At 47.4% G+C, this 22,506-nt stretch overlaps 1 protein-coding gene and 1 long non-coding RNA gene across 4 annotated transcripts in view; one reads left to right on the top strand and one right to left on the bottom strand.

The window, feature by feature from the left end:
* Positions 1 to 14,034: 14,034 nt before the first annotated feature.
* On the bottom strand, positions 14,035 to 21,937 carry LOC132656447 (uncharacterized). Of its 2 annotated transcripts, none has more exons than XR_009594213.1 (3): positions 21,736 to 21,937; positions 18,055 to 18,238; positions 14,035 to 15,847 (listed from the first exon to the last, which is right to left on the bottom strand). It is a non-coding gene; the product is annotated as an uncharacterized LOC132656447 (long non-coding RNA). The 2 variants fall into 2 exon arrangements; XR_009594210.1 differs by lacking the exon at positions 21,736 to 21,937 and adding an exon at positions 18,808 to 19,115.
* Positions 17,258 to 22,506, top strand: part of Gpam (glycerol-3-phosphate acyltransferase, mitochondrial) — a 60,511-nt gene continuing 55,262 nt past the window's right edge. For both annotated transcript variants that reach the window (XM_060391192.1, XM_060391178.1), the window contains exon 1: positions 17,258 to 17,574. The gene's annotated coding sequence lies outside the window, so the exon portion shown is untranslated. The remainder of the gene's footprint in view (positions 17,575 to 22,506) is intronic.

Raw genomic sequence — 22,506 nt, 5'->3', positions numbered from 1 at the left:
GGAGGAGAGGAATCAGTTCAGAACCTTTAGCCTTGCTTACTGTCAAAGTCATGGCCCCAAAAAGAAGAGGATAAGATTAAAATCTTGGAGCTCTTTATCTGATCTGAGCCATTACCCTGTAAGCCTGCGTAAGTGTGTGCTGGTGTGTCTGTCTAGGGGAAGGAAATTTAAAGCAGAAAAATCAATTTCGTATATATCACAGGGGTCAGGGGTTATTGAAAACATTTGAGACATTAAGTGTTGCTCAAAGGATTGCCACATTTTGTGGGTTGCTTTTGTGTCCGGGACTTTCTGGAGTCTTGGGGTAGCCAGGTCAGATGAACTTTGTAAAAGCCGATATTTACTTGAACAAAGAATGCTTGGCCATGAATGAACTTTGTCAGTTATGGCATCAGCTTCCCTGGCCTGGCCTTACAGCCTAAGTGACTCCTGGAGCTGGAGGCAAAGGGAGTGTGCAGTTGGCAGTAGCAGGGCTACTCAGGAATTTGATCGGGTCTACCTCACAAGCTAGGGTCTGGCCTCAGTGGGCAACTAAAGAGACAAGTAAGAGTGTAAAATGGAATATGGTCAGTGTGGCCGTATTGGGAAGAGGAACAAAGGGCCAATGACTCTGTAACCCCACAAGTCTACCTTTGGGACCTGGCCTGAGACAGGTTTAAACAGAGAGTGAGAGGTCTGAAGAATTACCCTGTCCTGGCCCCAGCAGCACTGTCTCAGCTCCAGTCTCTCCTTCAGGGTGGTCTGAGAAGTTGTCAAAACTGTGGAAAATCTCTTCCTAAGAGACAAATTCCTCCTCAGGGTGGTACCAGGACTTCAGCCTTTCACTTTATCTGGGAGAGGTTCCTGAGAGGGTTCCAGTGCCTCTGGGACCAATGTTTCAATATTTCAATAGTTAAAAAGAAGGGCACAAATGTCCCACTTTTAGGATGGCCTCACCCTCTAGGATAGTTACAGTGGAAGACACACCAATTATTACCCATTCAAGACATATGGATAGATGGTCTTCCCCGATCGAGGAAAACAACCAAAAGCAACAGAAGGTCCCGGGGTGGGGATTCTCCCCAGGGGTGGGGATTCTCAGAGAAAAGCTCATGGAGAAGAGGAGACAGACACACGCACTTAGCTTAAGATCTGCCTTTACTCATCAGCTGCACAAGAAAGTGTCGCTAACTACAGGCAGGTAGCTACACGGAAAGTTTCCAGACCTCACTCCCTAAGTGCAGCTGAGAGAGCACCCAGGGCGGGTGGGGCGGGGAGGAATTCCCTGCTGCTTCCCAGGCCCTAGCTGCCACCACTGGACTCTGTTTCTCACAATTTGAGGTACCTCGTGGAAATGGAATCTTGTGGTATTTGTCCTTGACTGCCCAGGCTATTGAATTTCCTTCTATGTCCAAGTTCATCCGTGTTGTTGCATTTGGCAGGATCTCTTTCATTACAAAGGCTATGCATTGTATTTGCATACTGTGTGTTTCTCATGTGTCCGTGGGCTGACGGAAATTGGGCTACTTCTGTGTAATGAACAATACCACAAAGACCTTGGGAGTACAGATGCCTCTTTAAGATTCTAACATCAATTGTTTGGGGTTTATATCTTGTCCTGGCTAATGTGATGTCAACTTGACACAGGCTAGAGTCATCTGAGAGGAGGGAGCCCCATTTGAGAAAACACCTCCATGTCGTTGGATTGTAGGCAAGCCTGCAGAGCAGTGTTCCCAACTTTCCTAGTGCTGTGGCCATGTACTGGTGTTCCTCATGTTGCGGTGACCCCACAAAGACAAAATTATTTTTGATGCTACTTTGTAACTTTAACCTTGCTTACGGCTACGAATCATAATGTAAACATCTGTGTTTTCAATGGTGTTAGGTGATCCCTGTGAAAGGGTCTTTCAGTCCCCAAAGGGGTTACAACCCACAGGTTGAGAATCACTGATGTAGAGCATTTTTCTCAATTAGTGATTAATGGGGGAAGGCCCAGCCCACGATGGGTGGAGTCATTTCTGGGTAGGTGATCCTGGGTTCTCTAAGAATGTAGACTGAGCAAGCCATGAGGAGCAAGCCAGTAAGCAGCACCCTTCCAACCCTTTGAGTTCCAGCCCTGTCTGAGTTCCTTCCCTGACTTTATGCAGTGATGACTACAGCATAGAAGCACAATTCAAATCAACCCTCCCCAGGTTGCTTTTGGTCCTGCTGTTTCATCACAGCAAGAGTAACCCCAGCTAAGGCCTACCTAGAAGTGAAGTCGCTGGGGCCTGTGGTAGTTCTCCTTTTGAGGAGTGTCCATATTGTTTTCCATAGCAGCGACACCAATTTACATATTGCACAAAAGAGATGGTGTGATGGCAAGAAGCCTTTACACACAGCTGACACTTCAAAATGGGGGGTTCAATAGTTGCTGACCACATTTTACTAAGCCACAGAAGAATTTAAGGTTTTTAGCTTTGAATCTGATTTTATTGTCAGAGTGTGGATTTGAAACATACATAAAGGCAAACTCTAAGTGAAGTCAGCCCTGCTGCTGGGAGAAGAATGTGAGTGAGTTCACTCCAGCTGAACAGATGCTGCCTTACGTGATCTGTAGGAGAATAGGGCCGTGCTCTGCTCATGCCTGCAGGTGACTGCTGCCTTGCCTCATTTTAGCTTTTGGTGTTCTGCATTTGGGGTCTTTGACATTTCTTGGCTTACAGCCATGTCACACCCTTTTGTGCCTTTGTTGTCATATGACCTTCTTACTGTGTCTCTGTTCATGTGCCATCTTTTAAAGACACTGCTTCCCAGAAGCCATGGCTGAGTGCTTCAATGTGATCCTAGTATTAACTAATTGTGCAGTGGCCCTATTTTCTAATAATGTGGTTAATTTTCTCACTGTAAGATCCCTAATATTGAGAAGGACACCTCCTCTAAGCATTGTTGAATGAATGCATACAAAAATAAAGTGAATGATAACAACAGCTGCGCCTGCTGGGGGCTATCCTGGTCTCTTTGATTTGCTGCCTGTGGCTTCTGTGCATCAGGATCAGCACGGCTTGTGTCGGCTACTTTCTCTTCAGCCCAAACCTCTGATAAGCACCTTGTGCAGAGCAGAGGGAACAAAAGCTGTTTTAATGTTTTCCATCTGAACGCCAGGCCTGGCCTGGTACGGAGACGGCAAGTCGGAGGAGCTGAATCACCCTGGAGGAGCAGCTGATGACCCACATACAGATCCAGGGGCAGGAATAAGGGGAGAGGAAGCCTGGGCTCCCGAAGCTACAACAGCCAATCAGGGAAATGCCCACTTAGCTGCAAACCAAAGCCAAACAGGGAGGGTAATGGTGTTCAGTAGAAGCCCACTCTCCTTCATCCATCGTCTGTTCTTTCATTCATTCATTTGTTCATTCACTCACTTTCCAACACTCATTTGACAAATATCTATTAAGTACATTCTGGTGTTCTGTGTGCTGGGGCTTTAAAGGCAAATTCCCCTGTCTGAAATCTGTTCTCCTGAAGCTTGCTCACAGTGGAAAGCTTGATGATAAATAAAGATTGCCCAAGATGGGCAAGAAATATCTTGCAAGGCTCTCACCAAAACCAGGGAGGGAGCACCAGGAGCAAGAGTGGAGAAGCTTTGTTGGGTGGTGGGGAAAGTGATCTTGCAAAAGGCACTGTGCACTGAGGGGACACACTCCCCTCCCCCTCCAGAGGAGCACTCCAGGCTGAAGCGCTTGTAGAAAATATCTGGATCCTGAGGATAAGAGCTCACACAGAGCTTGAGAGAAATGGAGCACATAGGGCTGGAGTTGGGAGAGGAGGGGGTCAGGAGGGGCTAGCTGTGGTCAGATTGGTGGCTGGCCAAAGTGCAAGACTGCTCAGTGCTTAGGTTGTGTGGAGTTTGGAGCTGGGTCAGCCAAGAGGAACAAGAGAGACAGTGGACTTTGGAGGCCCATGTGCCTTATACCTGGGCCTCTTATCACACCACACATGAGACCAGGCAGGCTACAGGGGTTGGCACTGGCCAGCAACACAGTCAGGATGAGAAAAGCTGAGTCAGTCCTGCTCATAAGGAGTCAAGCCTCCTCCCACTGAAGCAACCGAAAAGAGGTCAGTTGTAGGGAGGAGGCACAGTGGGCACAGGTGCACCTGGTGCACGTTATGGAACCAGGAGCGGTGCCGAGGCTTGAAGGTGCAACCTTACTGCAAGGCTCACTCGTAGGGATGAAGAACTGTGCTAATGTCACACTGCAGAACGCAGACATGCTCTGATGCCTGCATCCTTGGCTCCTTTCCCTACCTTCATAGCTAGCCGGTAATCTTGAGGACATTCGTCTTCTGTCTATCTTCTGAGCAGTTCCTAAGACACCTGTCCAACTCCCTGACGCCACTTGAGTCCAGGGCCTGCCCTGGTTCCCAGAAGAGCTTCCTGACCCATATGTGCCCCGTTTGCAAAGAAGCTGCCCATTGGTCACTAGACCCTGAGCCCATGATGTTCCTGCTCAAGCCCTCAGGATTGCCTGCTCTGCTGCACCATATCCAGGCTCTTCCTGGCCCCTTACTGGCCTCTGTGGCTGTCCTTCAAGCCTCATTCTCCCTCACCTTATACCATGGCTACAGAGAATCACTTGCCTCTCTCGCCCTCCCCCTGGCCTTTTGCATAGGCTGTGCTGGAGGGAACCTTGTTTCCTTGCCCTCCCTTAGGCGACTCACATTCCATCTTTGGACCTTTATCTTCTCCTTCCATTTGTCCTAATGTCTGGCTTAGGTTAAGATTTCTTCTGTGGACAGTGGGGCACTTGCCTGAATTGCTAGTTTAAGATTTTTTGAGCACTAGGCAAGTGAGAAAGAGCTGCATCAACTGGAAGTGTCCGCTGTGGAAGGAGGAGGAGTGGGTGTGTGTGGTCCTAAGCTTTACCCTCCTGAGGTCATTCTTACCCTTTCCTGTGGTCTGTCTGCCCCTTCTCCATCAAGTGCTGCCCTAAGTTTGCTCACTAGATCATGCAATTGAGGCCAACTGTCCTGGAAGCTCTAAGCAAGAAGAGCTTTCCTTTCCTTTCCTTTCCTTTTCCTTTTCCTTTCCTTTTCCTTTTCCTTTTCCTTTTCCCTTTCCTTTCTTTTCCTTTCCTTTCCTTTTCCTTTTCCTTTCCTTTCCTTTTTCCTTTTCCTTTCCTTTTCCTTTTCTCTTTCCTTTTCCTTTTCCTTTCCTTTTCTCTTTCCTTTTCCTTTTCCTTTCCCTTTCCTTTCCTTTCCTTTCCTTTTTCCTTTCCTTTTCCTTTTCCCTTTCCTTTCCTTTCCTTTCCTTTCCTTTCCTTTCCTTTCCTTTCCTTTCCTTTCCTTTTCCTTTTCCTTTCCTTTTCCTTTTCCTTTTCCTTTTCCCTTTCCTTTCTTTTCCTTTCCTTTCCTTTTCCTTTTCCTTTCCTTTCCTTTTTCCTTTTCCTTTCCTTTTCCTTTTCTCTTTCCTTTTCCTTTTCCTTTCCTTTTCTCTTTCCTTTTCCTTTTCCTTTCCCTTTCCTTTCCTTTTCTCTTTCCTTTTCCTTTTCCTTTCCCTTTCCTTTCCTTTCCTTTCCTTTCCTTTCCTTTCCTTTCCTTTCCTTTCCTTTCCTTTCCTTTCCTTTCCTTTCCTTTCCTTTCCTTTCCTTTCCTTTCCTTTCCTTTCCTTTCCTTTCCTTTCCGTGTGTAGGGGAGACAGAGAGAGAGAGGTCACGAGAGAAACAGAGATAGACACAGGGACAGAGATCAGGAAATAGCTACTGGATTTGTACAGAGATTATCACCCCCACCTCCTGCGACAGCCTTTCAGCGGAGTGGCAAGAGGGTCACTTGAACATTGCCCTTCCTGCAGCCATATTTGCTGAAGCAGTGAGCCACACTTCCTGGCTGCCTCTCCACACAGGAACAAATAGCTCTCTATGCAGAGCTCTGAGGCCTGGACTTGAGAATCCCCTAAAGAATGTAAAGGGGGTTTAGAGTTTCTTAGCAGAAACTGCCTTTGTAGAAAGAAAAATGGGAGGTGTCAACATTTTACTCTGGCCCTCTGAGTCTAAACAATAAAAGGCCTGTTTCTCAATAGAATTCCCATTCGTTCTCTCTCCTCCCACCTTCCCTCCCTGTCCCTGCCTCTCCACCTCTTCCCAAAGCTAGTTTCTCAGTTTCTTCCAGGCCCATGAAAACAACTGCTCTACCCATGACTGTTGTTTGTTTCATATGTAAATAATGATCAATTTGGAAAACACCAAAAAGCAGAAGAAGAAAATGGAAATATCAACCTATACTTAAAACATTTGGAGGCATTTCTTCAGACTCTTGCTTTTCTCTATATATTTATGAAAACTGAGAACACATCACATATACTGCTGTTCCATGGCCACACACCACAAGCAATTACCAACTTTCTTCAGAATAGTTTTGCTTACTTATTACAAGGGAATACAGTTCTTTTATAGTTAAGAAGCAAAATTAAAGAATAAAACAGGTGGCATGGGAAAATTGACAAAAAGTACTAACATTCACCCTCTAGAGACAATTAGCACAAAGTATGAGTTAGCTGTTCCTGAAGATACAGATTCTGTGAGGGCTGGTGCTGCACACCAGCAATCCTAGTACTTTGGAGATTAAGGCAGAAGAGGTGTGTGCTTGAATCCAGCCTGGGCTCCATAGTGAAGCACTGTCTTGAACAACAATAAACACACAATAGCGTGTATGCACAAACACATACATTTATGTGTGCGTATGTGTTTGTACATATTAAGATCCAGTCATGCTCTCTAGTGGGACACTACTGCTGTCATTTTGGTTTTGGTGTGCCTGTCAAGCTCCCTTCTAAGTATTTCTGTTTCTGTCCATAGGTTAGCATTGCTGTTCGCTTTGACCAGAGAAGCTTCTTTCTGTAGTCTCTTGTGGTTACTGCAGACTCCTTAGTGGTCAAAATTCTGAGAGTAAGTAGCTGTTGAATAGTCAGCCTTAAATGGGACATCTGAATCACACACGCATGTGCACACACACACACACACACACACACACACACCCTTGCCACCAACCCCTCAAGGCTCAGAGAGCACCAGGGTAGACAGGAAGGGATGGGATGTTATGGGATGCTGCCTTTGGGCACGCCATGCTCATTTCATTCTTGAACTCTCAGAAGCTGTGGTATCAGCACAATATCAGCACATAATAAAACCTGTCAGCATCCTCTCCTGGACTGGGGAGGAAGCTCACAGGGCTAGCCCCTCCCCCAGGATCTACAAGCAGCAGTGGTTGCTAAGGAAGGGAAGACATTTTCTTCGGTGGTGTAGTTACAGGTAAATTGACCATGCTCTTGTAAGTGACCCTAATTAAACTTACTGGGTCACCAAGAAAAATAAATAAACATACACAGGAACATGGAAGGAAGGCTAGTTGGGAAGAGGACTGAGAAAGGGTAAAATATATGTTATGGTTGTTTAGCTGGCTTTTTCTTGGGGGGGGGGGGACTCCTAGCAGTGAGAGTGGGGCTGTCTCTGATTCTTTTGCCTGCTCTTGGAACCTTTTTTCTCCTACTGTGTTGCTTCATCCAGCCTTAACATGGGGGTCTGTGGCTAGTCTTGTTGCATCTTGTTATGCTGTGTTTGATTGCTATCCCTGGGAAGCCTGCTTTTTTTCTGAAGGAAAGTGGAGGAGGAGTAGGGGAGAAGGGAGGAGGGGAGACTTGGAGGAGGGGAGGGAGAGGGCACTGTATACTGTATGAGAGACAAATAAATAAAAAGAAAAATGAATTTAAAAGAGAAGAGGCAAGAGACTGTAAGGGTGGATATTAACATGATATATACCCACTATTATGTATTTATATTTGATAAAAGAAAAGAAAAACTTTCAAAAAATATCTCAGTTTAAGCACTTAGTTTTAGGAAACTTAAAACAGACCACATGATATGTTCACTGAGCCACTGATGACCTCACATAGTATGAAGTATAAAGCCAACTATTTTATTAGATGGCTCTTTTATGCTATTCATCAGAGGCTATTGACCCTTGGGGCCTACTTAATAACCTGCTCTCAGGCCAGGCCAGATCTCATGGCTACCTTGGCTCCAAGGAAACAGTATTTTGTAGTTTGCATGCTCCAAAGATTAACTTGGTCCCTCCTGTGAGTAACTGGTTCTTTTCAGATTCTCTGCCATGTTGTGATGTAGCTAAGGCATCCTCACCGGACACTGAACAGACAGAGCACCTGGTCTTGAACTTTGACTCTGCCAAATCATGGGCAAACAAACCTTTTTCCTTTATGCAGTATTTAGTCTCAAGCATTTTGACATATCAACAGAAAATGCACTAATCCAGTAGTTATATCACATACCCAATATCACATACAGAAGCTGTACCCTTCTGTGTGCCAACTGCAGCACTGTGCCTTGTGACTGGCAGGTGCCCAGTGGAACTAGTGGGTTGACTTTAATGCTCTAGATTTCTTGGTTGTGGACTTTGTGAAATTTCTGGAGACTGTACATTTAGATAATCTTTGTGGGCCTTTAAAATTAGCACATATTCATTATACAAAAAGGTGGGTTTATTATAACATTTTCACATATGTGCATCATGTACTTTGATTATAGTTGCCCTGCATTACCTGCTTTCATCCGCCTTTCCCCTCTGCTGGTTCCTTTCCTCTTCCCTGTGTGTGTCTGTGTGCGTATGTGTGTGTTCCTTTTGATATGATATATGAATAAAAATTTATCATTTGTCTGGCTTATTTTTTTAATCAATATGATGATCTCAACTTCTATCCACCTTCGTGCAATGATATAATTTTATTCTTCTTTACAGCTAAGTAAAACTCCACTGTGTGTTGCCTGTTATATTTTCTTCTTCCACTTGTTCACCGCTAAACATCCGGCCTGCTTATGTGGCTTGGCTGTGTACGGTACAGCAATCAGTGTGGATGTGCTGGCATCTCTGTGCTGTGATAGCCTCCTTTGTATTGTCACTCAAAGGGGCGGTATAGCTGAATCCTATGTTAGCTCTGTTTTCAGCTTTGGATGAACCTCCTGCTGGTTTCCATTGTGTCTACTCTAGTTCATTTTCCCACCACATGTACCAGGTTTGCTTTCCCTCTTCATCTTCATCCACACTGGTTAGTGTATTTTCCTCTTAGTGACAGCCATTCTGACTAGTTGAGACGTATGTGTCTCAATGTAGTTTTGATTTCTATTTCCTTGATATATGAGGGTTTTGAATACACACACACATACACACACACACACATACACACACACACGGAACTTTTATTCACATGTTTCAGTTGTCTCTTAGGCTTACTGCTTCTATCTGCTAACCTAGGTCTAGTCCCGGAAGCTTCCAGCCTCTGTACAGTCTAACCTAGGCCTAGAATGTTTTCTGCCTCTGAGACTTATTGTTTAATAAACTCATCCTTTCTTGTTCTTACTGAGCTCTGGGCTGGCTGGTTCAGTTCAACTGTTCTGGCTCCAATTCCTCCCAGCTGACTTAATCAATCTGGCTTTTCTCTTTGCCTCTGAATTGCTGTGCTTGGCCTCAAACTAACTCTTGGAATTTACTCTAATTTTCTGGCTCCTTCTCATTCTTTGCCTCATTCTGTCTTCACCTGTATCTAGCTTGTTCTCACATTCAACTTCTCTTGGTAAAACTCTCCTCTCTCTTCACATTGCCCTTAAATAGTTTCCATTTCCTTTTTCTTCTCATGAGAGTTGGGTGTATCCAATTCTGTCAACTATTTCTCTGATTCGTCACCTTCTCTGCAACTCAATTAGGTATCACTTTTAAACATGAGCACTTCCTACTACAAACTAACTTTACCTTAATTGTTTGGGATTAAAGGCGTGTACCACCACACCTGGACTTAAGCTTTTCTTTACCTGACACTTTCTCTATACTAGGCTAGCCTTGAACTCAGATCTGCTTGCCTCTGTCTCTTGGAATAAAGGCATGTTTGTATTCCAGCCAGATCACATAGACATAGAAGATCTTTGGGTATGATTTCTTGCCAGAGCAGATATGTTCTGAACACACACACACACACACACACACACACACACATTTAAATATGGTACCTGTGCTTTTTTGGAGGACATTTTGCCTAATATGTGGCCATTTATTGATTTGATTTTGGCATGTAATATTTTAAACATTCTTTATATTTTTATTCTATAGACTTAAACATATTAACAGAACCCATGAGCAGAAAATGTTTGTTTTTCAAAAACTTAAACAGATCTGTCAAAATGACAGTCACAACCTTTGATTCAGAGAGGATTTTCAGCCATCACTCAGTTGTTGCTGCAAACATGCCTGAAGCTGGTGTTGACATGATTAATTTTGAAAGGAAGGTTGTGTTAGCAAAGATCTGGAACTGATCAGTGGGGAGGCAGCAGCTTGCGCCTGTCTCATTGTGCCTTGGAGTGGGCCGTAGCTGATGGGTACACTGTGAAGCTCAGATCTTCAGAAAGGAGAGGCTGGTGTTCTTGCCTATCTGGATGGGCTGCAAGTCAACAGGGAGCCTCATGGCCAGGCAAAGAGGGAAGAGGTCAGCACAGTTGCCCAATGAGCCACAAGGGCAAATCAATCCAGACTGTTTGTGGTTCCAAAAGCCAGCAGGAATTTGCTGCGCACTTCTCCTTGTGTGTGATAGGGCAATGGTTTGGAATGAGGGCAGGGAACCTTGAGTTATTCCTCTCCAGGTGCAGTCAAGACAAGAGCCAATGGTTCAAGTGTCTTAACCTTGTGCCTTTTCTCAGCTTGACTCATCTTCTGTAGTCAGGACCAGCATAATGTTGGAGAAGTTGCTCAAGAAATGAGCCTTGTTGGGTTGTGACTGGAGGAGGCCACAGGGCCAGAAGTCAAGGCCTCTTAGTGAGTGTAGGAGCCTAATGGGCTTTGGACCTGATGACAATCAGATAAGTCACTTGAGCAAGAGAGAAATAAGGACAGCCAATGGCTGGGCTCTGGGAGGAGGTGGCCCCAGCAGGAATTTTGTAGTGGACAAGCGTAGGTGTGGATTTACAGATAGCAACAGAGAAAAGACAACTCTTGTATGCTCCTTCGTTCTCCTAATAATTTGAAGTCAAAGTTCAATTTCAGTGGACCTCCCCTGTGGAAAGACCAGTTTCAGGCTATCCTCCTTTTCACCCGCAGGGAGTAAAGAAGGAGTATACTTCATCAGTTAGCAAGTATCATCATCATAGATGTTTGTGTGTGTGAAAGCCTGAGAGGTCTTTTAGATGAACAATTGCTGTTGATACAGAAACAGCACTAGAGGAAGATTATTTCCCAAAGAAGCAGGCTTCACACTGGAGCTAGTGAGCCTACACCCAAGGCCAGAGGGTTGACACTAGGCCTAATAAGTATTCCCTCTGGACAAAAACAGCTCCTCTGTGAATCCTCACACTAGACCTCTGACTGTACCACTGTCCTCTTCTGACCCCTGCTTCAACCCACTAAGAACCCTCCCAATCCCAGAAGAGCAAAATGGTCAGGTGTCAAAACTATGGTCAATGTTAAGGCAGTGCCAGACCCCACCACAAACACACACACACACACACACACACACACACACACACACACACACACACACCACTGATGTGGGGCATGGCAGGGGGAGGAGAGAGGAAAGAAGAAAGGAGAGGAGAGAAAAGGAGAGAGGGGGACTAGAAACAAAACCCAAGCTGGATACTTTGCATGTGCTCAGTGCTATTCTAAGCTGTGGAGGAAAAAACTTTGCTCATCTTATCTGTAAATCCAGTGTGTAGCATGGAACTCAGCACACAGCAGGGCTTCAGTAAAACCGTTCTTGAGAGAAATGAATGGGCACCTCAAGAAAGTGGGAGTTCCTCAGAACAAGCTCCCAGAGGAGGCAGAGTCAGAGCCTAGCTGTAGACTTGTGGCCTCTGTGAATCCTGTGCCAACTTGTTAAGTGAATTTGGAAGGTACGTATTGTGTAGGCTTCCTTCCGGGTGGTAGGGACAGTGAGCAGACAAAATTAACCAGTGCTTCCTGCTAAGAAGCTGAGATCCTGGTGGCGGGCTAGATACAAACTAGAACCCTCCCATGCTATGGAGTGATTCTTGGTGATTTGTGGACTTGAGGAAAATGAAGGCAGATGAGGGAGATGGAGCCTGGAGAGAGCAGGGTAGGAGGAGGTTGCCACTTTTATATGAAGAGGTCAGGAGGGATTCCTAATGAGGGTGCTGGTCTGCTCTGGGGCAGAGCCTAGCACCAGGGGAGCCTCAAGTCTCTCCAGCCAATGCTCCCAGACATTCTTTCCCCTTTATGTCTTCACAGAAGCTCTAGGAATGACATGGGGCTGGGGGGCACCACGTACGGGGTGGGGACAAATGGAGATGGCAGATGAATGCGTATCTGGCATGGTGATAGGCATGCCCAGGTGGCCCGAGACTCTTCAGTATTTGAACCTCAGTTTGTGGCTTTTCAAGACTTTACTCAGTGGTCCCCAAGCTTGAGTGTCTGTTCTCCAGAAGCCAGTGGCTCTCAGGCAGTGTCATTAATGAGATGTATGTGGGTTGGAAAGGTGTGGCTGAGAGCATTTGTTTCTGCAGAGGACCCCAGTTTGTTTCCCAGCAGGCCGCTGTCTGTAACTCCAGTTCCAGGATGCACAGGATACAAAGACATTTATGTGAGTGGAACACACGCACACACACACACACACACACACACACACACACACACACACACACAAATCTAAAAACCTGATTAAGGAGGAGGAGGAAAAGAAGATCCTTGGCAGTACTTAGCTCTCCTCTGGGAAGCGGTGGGCAACCTTGAGCTATCTGTGCTGAGGGAGTGTGGTTAACACCTCACTGTGAAAAACACTCACACTGCTTTCCAGGTTGAACGCCACCACCCACGTTGCAGCCCCTGGTCTTGGAGGGACTCCCTGGCAGCTCTCCTGTCAGGCAGCCAAGCTGTCAGCACATGGGGCTGCTGGGAAAGCCCTAGCCAGGTGAAGTCATCTGAAAGCCCGTGTCATTGACCATGAAAGGAATATGCTATTAACTGGTTCGTGATTGTGGTTTGTGATCCTGCAGGCTGGGGAAACTGGGGTGCCTATTGCATGTATACCTTAACTGTGGAGAAACTCCATGGTCACCCTTAGATTCCAGAAGGAAAAGCTGGCCCCAAATGACAAGGGGTCACCTGTTTGCTCTTTATAAGGAACTTGACTTCCTTGGCTGGAGAGTGGAGTTTAGTACTGGGAAGCTGCATAGCTGCAGAAGGCTTTGATCTTCCTGGTGAAGAGGTTGAGGAAAGAGAGGAACTGTCAAGACTGCCTTTCCAGAATGCAGTGGCAAATAGCTGCAAGGGAGAGTGCATGGAACGCTGCTGAATACAGACTGGCTTGGAGAGAGAGGAGGCAGCTTGCATCTGCCTCCCACCACTTGCATGGTTCTATAGAAGAGGGAGCATAGACCCTGCCTCCTGGACTGTAGCCCAGGGCCAGGGAGCCTGTTCCACATTCTGCCAGTGAAAAACAGAGCAAACACCTGTTCATAGTAGTAGAATAGAGCCCTCTTTCTAGGGAGAGGGAGAGAGAGACTGAGTGCAGTTGTTTTTGCTCTAGACAACCATCATGATCACCTTGTGTAATGATTTAGATTTTTCTTACTATTTCAAAAATGTAAGTGGCTGGGTTTTAGCTCTGCATCAGCATGTTTAACATCCAAGAAGTGCCCTCTAGGCATTTCAAACCGCTTTTATCTTTGTTGTTACTGAATCACCAGCCTGTTTCTCAGTTGTGAGCTGTGGAAACAGAATAGGATTCAGAGGTGGGGCACAGATGCACATCACTACATGACCCATTTCACTTCATCTCGGAGGATTCTGGGGCCGCCTCTAGCACTTCAGGAAGGTGCTCCCAATTGATTAGCCAGATCTGTCAGGAATGAATGAAGAACAATTTGGGCTCCCATCATCATGATGCTTATAAACCTAACTGCAAGAGTTGGGTTTGCTGGCAAGCACCAGCAAATGAAACCCTCTACTGAGTCCATCTCACACTCACACAGTGGCAGAGACTCATTTTCACAAAGTTTTATTGAGACGCAGTCATACTCGCTCATGCACAACTCTGGGCAGCTTTTGCATTGTGTGGCAGAACTGAGCAGTCACAGACAGACTGTGGTCCACAAAGCTTCAAAGACCTGTCACTGGGCTCTTTGCACCAAAGGCTACCCACTATGCCTTCGAGCAGTCTATAGAACTTTATATTTTAAAAATTGATCATTTCAGTTTTAATTATGTGTGTGTGTTCTCACATGTGTACACATTAGTGACAGGGAAGAGCTGACTCTTCACTTCTGTGTTCAGTCACTGAACAGGATCAGTTTAAGCAGAACGCCATGGTGGACCCAAAGGGGTAGGGCTGTCAGTCAGCTGTGCTCCGGTAGCAGGTGGTCTGAAGAGGGATCAGAGAAGGCCTTTTGCAGCTGCTGTGGCATCCATCATTTATTCCCTGTGCATCCTCAACCAGGCTCTGTGCTAGGACTGAAGACTACCCCATGGTTCCTGTCTCTAAGGAGCTTGTGCTCTGGCTGGGAATACCAAGGGTGCATATTGGTGCAGGCAAAAAGGTGTTCATTGATGACAAAGACAATAATAAAAAAGCATGGGGATGTTTCAGTTAGATGGCAGGAACAAGGTGTTCTAGGGAGTCAAAGAAGAACCCTAGAGAAAAGCTTGAAATGTTCCCATTTGGCATTAGGCAGGCATGTGTAGTGTGTCTACATCATTAAAGGTTTTCCTGTGCCTGAGCTGCCTCCACACCACTGGCTCTCATTGAGGGCCTCTCAAGTACCATTCTGCATGCCAAGTTATGCAGTTTTATTAGCCATCATAACCTATGGTATTGAAGAAGCAATGGGCAGCTCAGCCTCATCTCTCTCCACGGAGCTCTTTCTCCTCCTACTATTGGGGTGGCCAGTAGAGCCAGGATGTGGGCTTTGGGATTCGACAGCTGAGGACAATCTGGCAGGACGCTCTTGCTCCCAGCTACCACACTGGCCGTCTCTGGTTGACTTTGTCCACAAGGTTCAGTCTGGCATATCTGACCAGGCTGCTAATCCAATAGCTTCAAGGATTAGGATACAACCCTTCTTGGCCACAGGCAAACCAGGATACTGGCCATCCTCCCAGTGTAACCTTCTTCATACTTTCTCTGATTTCTCTCCTGTTATTTTCCCCTGTCTCTGCAGACTTCCACATTCCCAAACCTACTTCTGTACCTCCCTGCTATGCACGCAGCCACCCTCGGCCTGTCTTACCCTAACTTATAGACACTCACCCAAAGTCCCTATCTCTCCTTCTTGAACAGCCAACACATTTGGGGAGACACCACTCTTAGCCAGCTGCTGGGAAGAAGACAAGCTGGGCCAGCTGTGTCTAGGTAAGATGCTCACTGTCTTCAGTGGGCCTGCTGGCTCTGGGCCTTAAGACACGGCATTTCATCCCCACTAGCTTTGTGTAAAAACCTTCAGCCACAATATCAACCTTTTGCTTCCTCGTTCACTTTAAAAGAGTCATCTTTGTTTTTCTCACCTTGAGCTATACGCATCCTAAGATCCAAGGCTGACACAGGACATAAATAAGATGTTTGTGTGAGGAGCTTGAATAGAAAGGATGTGGAGCTTGTGGTTTTGTTCCTGGATGAGTAGCTTTTGGTAAAGTCACACACACTTTCTGGCTTCTTATGACCACCTCCTTGAAATGGCAAAATGTCTGTCTTTCCATGTTGACAGGGGTGGAAGGAAATGTATGACAGGCCTTTATGTTCTGAGGCTGCTATGGTGCTGCTGTACCTCTGCTGAGGGAAAGCCCCTCCGTGGCTGGTTCTCTCACATGCTCTTCTTTCTTATTCCTCCTGTGATTTTGAAAGTAAAAGGTAGAGAACAATTGTCCATGAATATTCCACCACCACTATTCAGAGTAGCTAAACATTCTCTGTCAGTGGGTTAGCACATTGTAATGTATTTATAGGATGGAAATTTCTCACCAATAAAGGGGAAAAGAAGTATACTGGCTTTGAAAGCATTATGCTTAGCAAAAGAAGCAAAGCATGAAGGTGACGTATTTATGACAACCCTTATGGAAAATGTCCAGGAGAGGAGAATCCAAGCAGATTAGGGATTGCATAGAGCGTAGCGAGGCTTCTTCTGGGGGATGTGGTAAAGAGGGGAGGTGGAAGGGAAGTGAAGACACTTGAGGCTGACTTTGTCATCCCTGTGCATATGTATGCTCCCTCCACGCCACCCCCACACATGAAGACACAAATTTGAGTTTTAGTTTGTCTCAGCATTAGTTCTGCAGGCAATTCCTTGGGACACTGTGGGGGTCCTTTGCATTGTCTTCTTTAGACAGGCCCACATCTTCAGCCTCCTCACTGGCCCTGACTGCTCCTCTCTTTCGCTAAGGACCCTTTTAATGAACTCTCCATCCCTGAAATGTTCTCTGTGTGTGTGTGTCATAAAGGCAGAGAGCCACTCCAGCTTTGCCTCAGTTTTGTATCTCCAGGGATGGCCACTAACACAGGGGTCAAACTTGTTGAACGAATAGCTATAACAAAGTGGCTCTGTTTAATTTCCTTCCAATGTTCAATATCAGTAAAGGCTTATATTTCTATAGAGTTGGGGGAAGTCCACCTACATTTAGCAGTCAGGCCATATAGGGCTGCCAGGATGCAAGGACATTAAGCAATTCCAGGCTAGCTGACACCCCCATCCCCTGCCCCAAACCATCTTCTTTACCGGATGTCAATGATACCTTGGGAAAGAATGGTGGCTGAAAAGGCTGGGCAGATGGAGAGAAGACCCCATCACTACGAATAGGAAAGTTATCACCAACTAGAAATGGTGCAGGAGCTTGAACTCAAAGGAGTGAGTTCAAGTCACCAAGGCTCCCTGTCCCCATCAGCGCGACCAGCAGGGAGTTGCATACTCAGTGTCAAACATGCTTGCCCTCTGTTGACCCCCTTATGCTGCTCAGCCCCACTTGTCTCTTTCCCAGCTCTCCACAGGCAGTGAGAAAGAACTCTTGGCAACATAGACACAGCCAGGCCACAAGCCTAGAGCTCCACGTGACCCTGGGATCCCGAGCGCAGCCGCCCCCATGGAGAATGAGGCTATTGAACACAGGGCTTTGCTCCCCCATTAGAAAATCCCCACCAGGCAAAGCCAAGAAAACACACCAACCCTCCCCCCTCCCCGTGCAGCATCATTAAATTGTAACAAGCCCTAAAACTGGCTCCAGAAGCCCGGCTCTGCCTCTTCTCATGCTCTGAAGCTTGCGATTGGCTGACCAAGCTCAGCCTAGCAGGCCTTATCTCCGGCTGGTTATTATTTGATGAAAGAGCCTTCCTCCTCCTCTGCTGTTGCAAAACCATCCCGAGAGTGTTTGCTGCTGCCTGCGGTGCTTTTCTGGGGGTTACTGCAAAGCACCTGAAGGCCTCCGGCCTCCAGCCACTCAGACAGGCCTTTGGAGGAGCTTTTAAACCAGCCACGCCTGAGGCTGTCCTCCTCTGAGGCTGTCTGGGACAGCTTTGTTAATCAACTGACTGGAAATAATTCCTCAGACATCACACCAAGGACTCAGGTACTTGAGTAACTGGGGACACAGGGATCAGTTTCTCAGGGTATGATGGCTTTAGACACGGGGGGTGGGATGAGTCTGGGAAGGACATGAAGGGGAACACAGCACAGGCAGATGAAGGGGGAAGAGGCAGGTCTAAGGAGAAGCAGACTCCTGGAAAGAAGTTGTTGGTAGCTCGGGTGGAGTGCAGAGGGGGTTTTTAATATAGCTTTTGCAAGAGTTTGCTTGCACCTCAGGCAATTCTTCTTGAGGTCTACACACTCCTTAGACATCTGCCATCTGTCACCGCAGCTCAGAGGAAAAGTCAATGGCTTTCACTTGAAACATCACTAAATATGATTGAAAATGGGAATTGAGTTTCAGATGCTATGCTGAGTGATCAGAATCCAAATCCTGGGGTCCACATTTGGGTGAGATAAAGGAGCAGAGGAGAGGAGAGGTGCTGAGCTGAGTGCTCTGGGACAAAATTCGTCCCCATTTTACCTCAGATCCGTGTTGCACATGCCCTGGCTCTTCCCATGCCACCATCTCACCAGTGCAGTGGTGTTTTCTGATCTGGGCCTGGGAGAGTGCTCTGTGGTGAAGCGCTACTACAGACGAGAGCTGAGGCTCCAGGGTGGATGGAAGACAGATGAAAGGACCTCATGTTAGGTGGACCTTGAGATGGCTGAGGAAGAAAGGACATGCTGTTAAAACAAAGAAAGCCATTTTACTTTAGTGGTTGGGTGGGAAAGAATTCTTTCATGCTACTTTGGGTTTTGTTTGAGACAGGGTCTTACTGTGCATTCCAGGCTGACCTCAGACTTACAGAGATCTACTTGCCTCTGCCTCCTAAATATTGGGATTCCAAGCCTGTGCCACCATGCCCAGCTGCTTTGGGGTTCTTAAGTCCCTTTTCCCCCATCATCATAGGAATAGGAATTGCCACACAGATAGCCTTTCCCAGTCACCCAGGTGTCTCTCCTGTTGTCACAGTTTTCAAACATTTGGATCTGGATTGTCCTGCTTTGTTGTCTGAGGTGGAAGGAGGGGATCACTCCATTGCTTATGGTTCTACAGCGATGGTGGTCTCTCCTTGCTCTCCACCCGTGGGTTCCCCAGGAGCTTCTTCTGTGGGACCCCATTGGTATTTCTGGGAACAAGAGTCACAGAGCTGCGGTGCTCGTTAGAGTGAATCCTGCCCCTCATCATCCTTAAGGGACATGGCTGAGGGACAGAGGACAAGCCATGGCTCACCTCGCTGATTCTTCTCTGTCATCTGGGGAGCGTTTCCTTCTTTCCCGAGGCCTGGCCGCCCCAGGTTCTTCTTGCTGTGCTCGCCTTCTCCCTCACTCCTTTTCTTCTCTGTCTTGCTCAATGGATGGCACTTGAGCCCCATGACCCTTCATAGACATACTGCACCACATTTAACACTTTCTGCTTAAAAGTCCCTCCCTCTGCCCCTGATCCTGGGCCAGGTCAAGTCCAAGGGCTAGGAAGATTTCTCTCTGTTGAGGGGATCTTCTCTCTGCATTCAAGGCCATCGGCTCTGATGAACTTCCTAGACTACCCCAGGATGTCTTGTGATTGCCCCTTTCTGACACAGTGCTGGTGCCAGAATGACAGCTCTGCAAGGGTCGACTGGGCGTGGCAGCCAGGCTCTGCAGCAGCACTCTGTCTGATATGCAGTACTCTCACTGCTCATAGTAGCTAGCATTGATGGAGAACCTTCTCTCTGCTTAATACTCCTCTAAGTGTGTCTCACCGGCTGCCTCAGCCTTCAGGATGGGCTGAGGAAGAAACACAACAGCCTTGTAGGGGATGGCAGACTGTAAGTTGAGGGTTACGCACAATTTAGGGCAGTAAATGGAGATGTCAGAGTCCCTTATTTTCATGGCACAGAGTGAGTCAAGAAACAGACATGAGTGACAGCAGGCTAATATGGGTGTGTGGCTGTGAGGACACGGTGGTTAAGTGGGCAGAGACCTCCAGATGGCATGTTCTGGGGTCTGAGCTTCCCCATAGAGTGCTTTCCCCCCTCACTTCCTTCTGCAGACCGAGGGAGATTTTGCATCTGGCTTTGAAGTGAACCAGCTACCAGTGTGAATGCTCAGTGTCTCACAGCTGTGCTTTGCTCTGGTGACTCAGTGTTCTCCTGCATAGATTGGGGGGTTAGCAATCACCTTGTGCTCGCTGCTTAGAGCTGGAGCTGGGACTACACATCAGGCCGGTCTAGACTCAGCCTGGAGCTTTGTCGCTCCGTGTGAGCATTCCTTGCACCCTTGGCTTCCGTCTCACAGCATCCGCTGCCTGGCCCCCTGCAATCGTTCTGTCAGGCAGATAATCTTGCCCTGTCTGTGTCCCCTCTCACTGGAGGATCTATGTAGAGCGTCTCCAGCCTCCCTTTCTTCCCTGGCTCTCAGATCCGGCACCTGCTTAGGTTACCATGCTCGTGGGAGCATACTCTTCCCTGAAGATGTCCTCTCTGAGCTGCCCTCAGTCTTAAAGGGATCACGATCCCTTCTACTCCCGGAAAATGGTCTTGGTATATATGGCTTCTATACAAAAGGCCTCAATTTAAGGGATTATTCTTATTAGGTTAATCTTATTAAAATCATAGCATAACAGGGGTGAATAGGTCATTTATATCTGTAACCAAATCCTAGGTTTTTCCTTGGTTTTCCCATCTGTAAAATGGGCACAGTACTTCTTTCATGAAATGACTTTGAGAAAGAGATTCTGTGACAGACTTACTGTGTTTTCAGCACAAGGAACAGAGTAGAGAGGGAAGCAGAGAAACCGGTGCCCTTTTGTAGGCTAAGGCTGACTGTTACACCAGGCATTAAAAGCAGTACACAAACAAATAGGCCATTTACATCTGTGGAGCGGACAAAGAAAGAGGCGGACGAGGGAGTGGGCGCCAGGCTCGCAAGGCTTGTTTGGTGAACCACAGCACTGACACGTCTCACGCCTCACGCTCGCTTCAGCCTGCATGCAGCAGTGGTGCCACTCACTTTGGGGCTCAGAGTCTGTGAATAAGAGTTGAAATCTGGACTGAGAGGTCCCTAAGACCGAGTTGTTTATGCTGACAGCCGAGATGCTCTTGGCCCATGTCCAAGCACATGGCAAGAGAGAGCCACGTCACTGTTTCTGGTGCTTTTCTCTCCTGTTTCTGCTGACAGAGGGAGGCTGTTCCAGGGGGAACTTCATCTCCGGGAAGACCCTTGCCAGCACTTACTCCCTTCTTCCCACTGGCAGTGACAACTACTTCCCTTTCGATCTGTCGGTAACTATGTCCTCCTGCAGGCAGCATTCTGCACCCCTTCCCTCAGATCCCACAGGTACAGTTTGGGTGATAACCCACCCACTCTCTGCTGGGGCAGTTCTGAGAACAGGAGCCCTGGGGCTGAGGTGTGAGCTGACAATTAGGAGATGGCCCACGGCCTCTTCCTTGGTTGACCATGCGTGCTCCTAAAGCTACCTACTTGGCCTGCCCTAGGAGTACCGTGTGCCTCTGTCCAGCGTCTGTTATGAGCTCTCAGGCCAAGACCTTAGAGACAACACTTATTAAAATTGGTTAGCATATTTTCCAGACAAAAACAGTGGCTGGGGAGGTGATGAAAGGAGGCTGCTAACCCTGGCTCCTGGACAATGCCGAAGGAGCCTCTATCGTCCTCCTACCTTTCCTGTAGGGAGCTTGCACCCTCCCCCACCCTCCCCCACCTAGTCTCCGGCAGTGTATCAGTGCTCTCCATTTCCTTTTCTCTACCTGGGGCCTCACTTCTACCTTTAGCCGTCTATGAATCAATCCCTGGCCATTGCTTCCTGGGCCCCAGGTGAGAAAGGGACATCCCTGGGCCTGGAGGTTTTAGCCACAGATGCCTGCAGGAAACAATTACTGGCAGGATGGATCAGCACTGTCATTTCAAGGCACAGAACACTCGCACTTGTGTTCTGGATTTGAAAGTGCTCTCGGGATGGGCACTCAGAGGATCAAATGTTGAGAAAGGAACAAAGACGCTGTGCAGAGAAACACTCTACCAGGAGCACTTCCTGGGGCAGCCCAGAGGCTCATTGTTCCCCAAGGCGGCCACCTCGCCCTCCACTCTGGAGAAGAAAGTGACATTACCACTGTAAGGGGAGAGTCCATTGTCAACACTCAGTTCCCAGAACCTGATCACCCACCTCAGGGCCATCCAGTTCTTCAGTTGAATTTCAGATGTGGATTATTCTGGAGGTTTAGGCTGGCTGTGACCATGAAAGCACTTTGTCACCATTCTTGGGGGCCTCAGGGCAGCAGCAGCAGCAGCAGCAGTGTCTTGCACCTCACTTCAAAGCTTTGCTTTGTCTCCAGCCAGAATAGGGGTGTGGCTGTGTATTGGGCTTTAAGTGTCCTGCCCCAATCCAAAGCAGTCAACCTCCCCACCCCCAAAACAGCAAACAAACAAACAAACAAATCAAGCTAAACAAAAGCAAACCACCACCACCGGTCACATAGGCCCCTCCATCTGAGTCTTTCAGGGCCAGGACACCCGTTTTCCTGTGGACCCTTGAACTAGAGTCTCTGCAGAGGATGGGTGGCTGCCATGGATGAGGAATCTTGGACCCTGCTGGTAATGCTAACTATTTTGAGTCAATTCCAAATAGCAACTTGGAAGAACCAGGGCCTGAGGAAATGGGAACGTTAGCCTTGACAATGGAAAGCAGTAGCAGAAGGCTGGCTCCCTGTCCCCTGGCGCTGCTCCTAGATGGGTCTCCACAAGGACTTACAAGAGATGCTGAGATTTTGTTTACACGTGCCAAGCACCTTGCAGCAGATTTGACCCCAGAAAACTCCCCACTGAGTCACATGTAACTGTCCTGTTCACTGATGTTTAGCGTGAGCCTGCTGGGTCAGCTGAGGTACCTCCACACCAGGCAGCACAGCGGTCACCCTTAGATAACCGAGAATATACC

This window comes from Meriones unguiculatus, chromosome 1, assembly GCF_030254825.1.
Source record: "Meriones unguiculatus strain TT.TT164.6M chromosome 1, Bangor_MerUng_6.1, whole genome shotgun sequence".
Lineage (NCBI taxonomy): Eukaryota > Metazoa > Chordata > Mammalia > Rodentia > Muridae > Meriones > Meriones unguiculatus.
The sequence above is the reverse complement of the archived record's forward strand: the minus strand, read 5'-3'. Positions and strand labels throughout refer to the sequence as shown.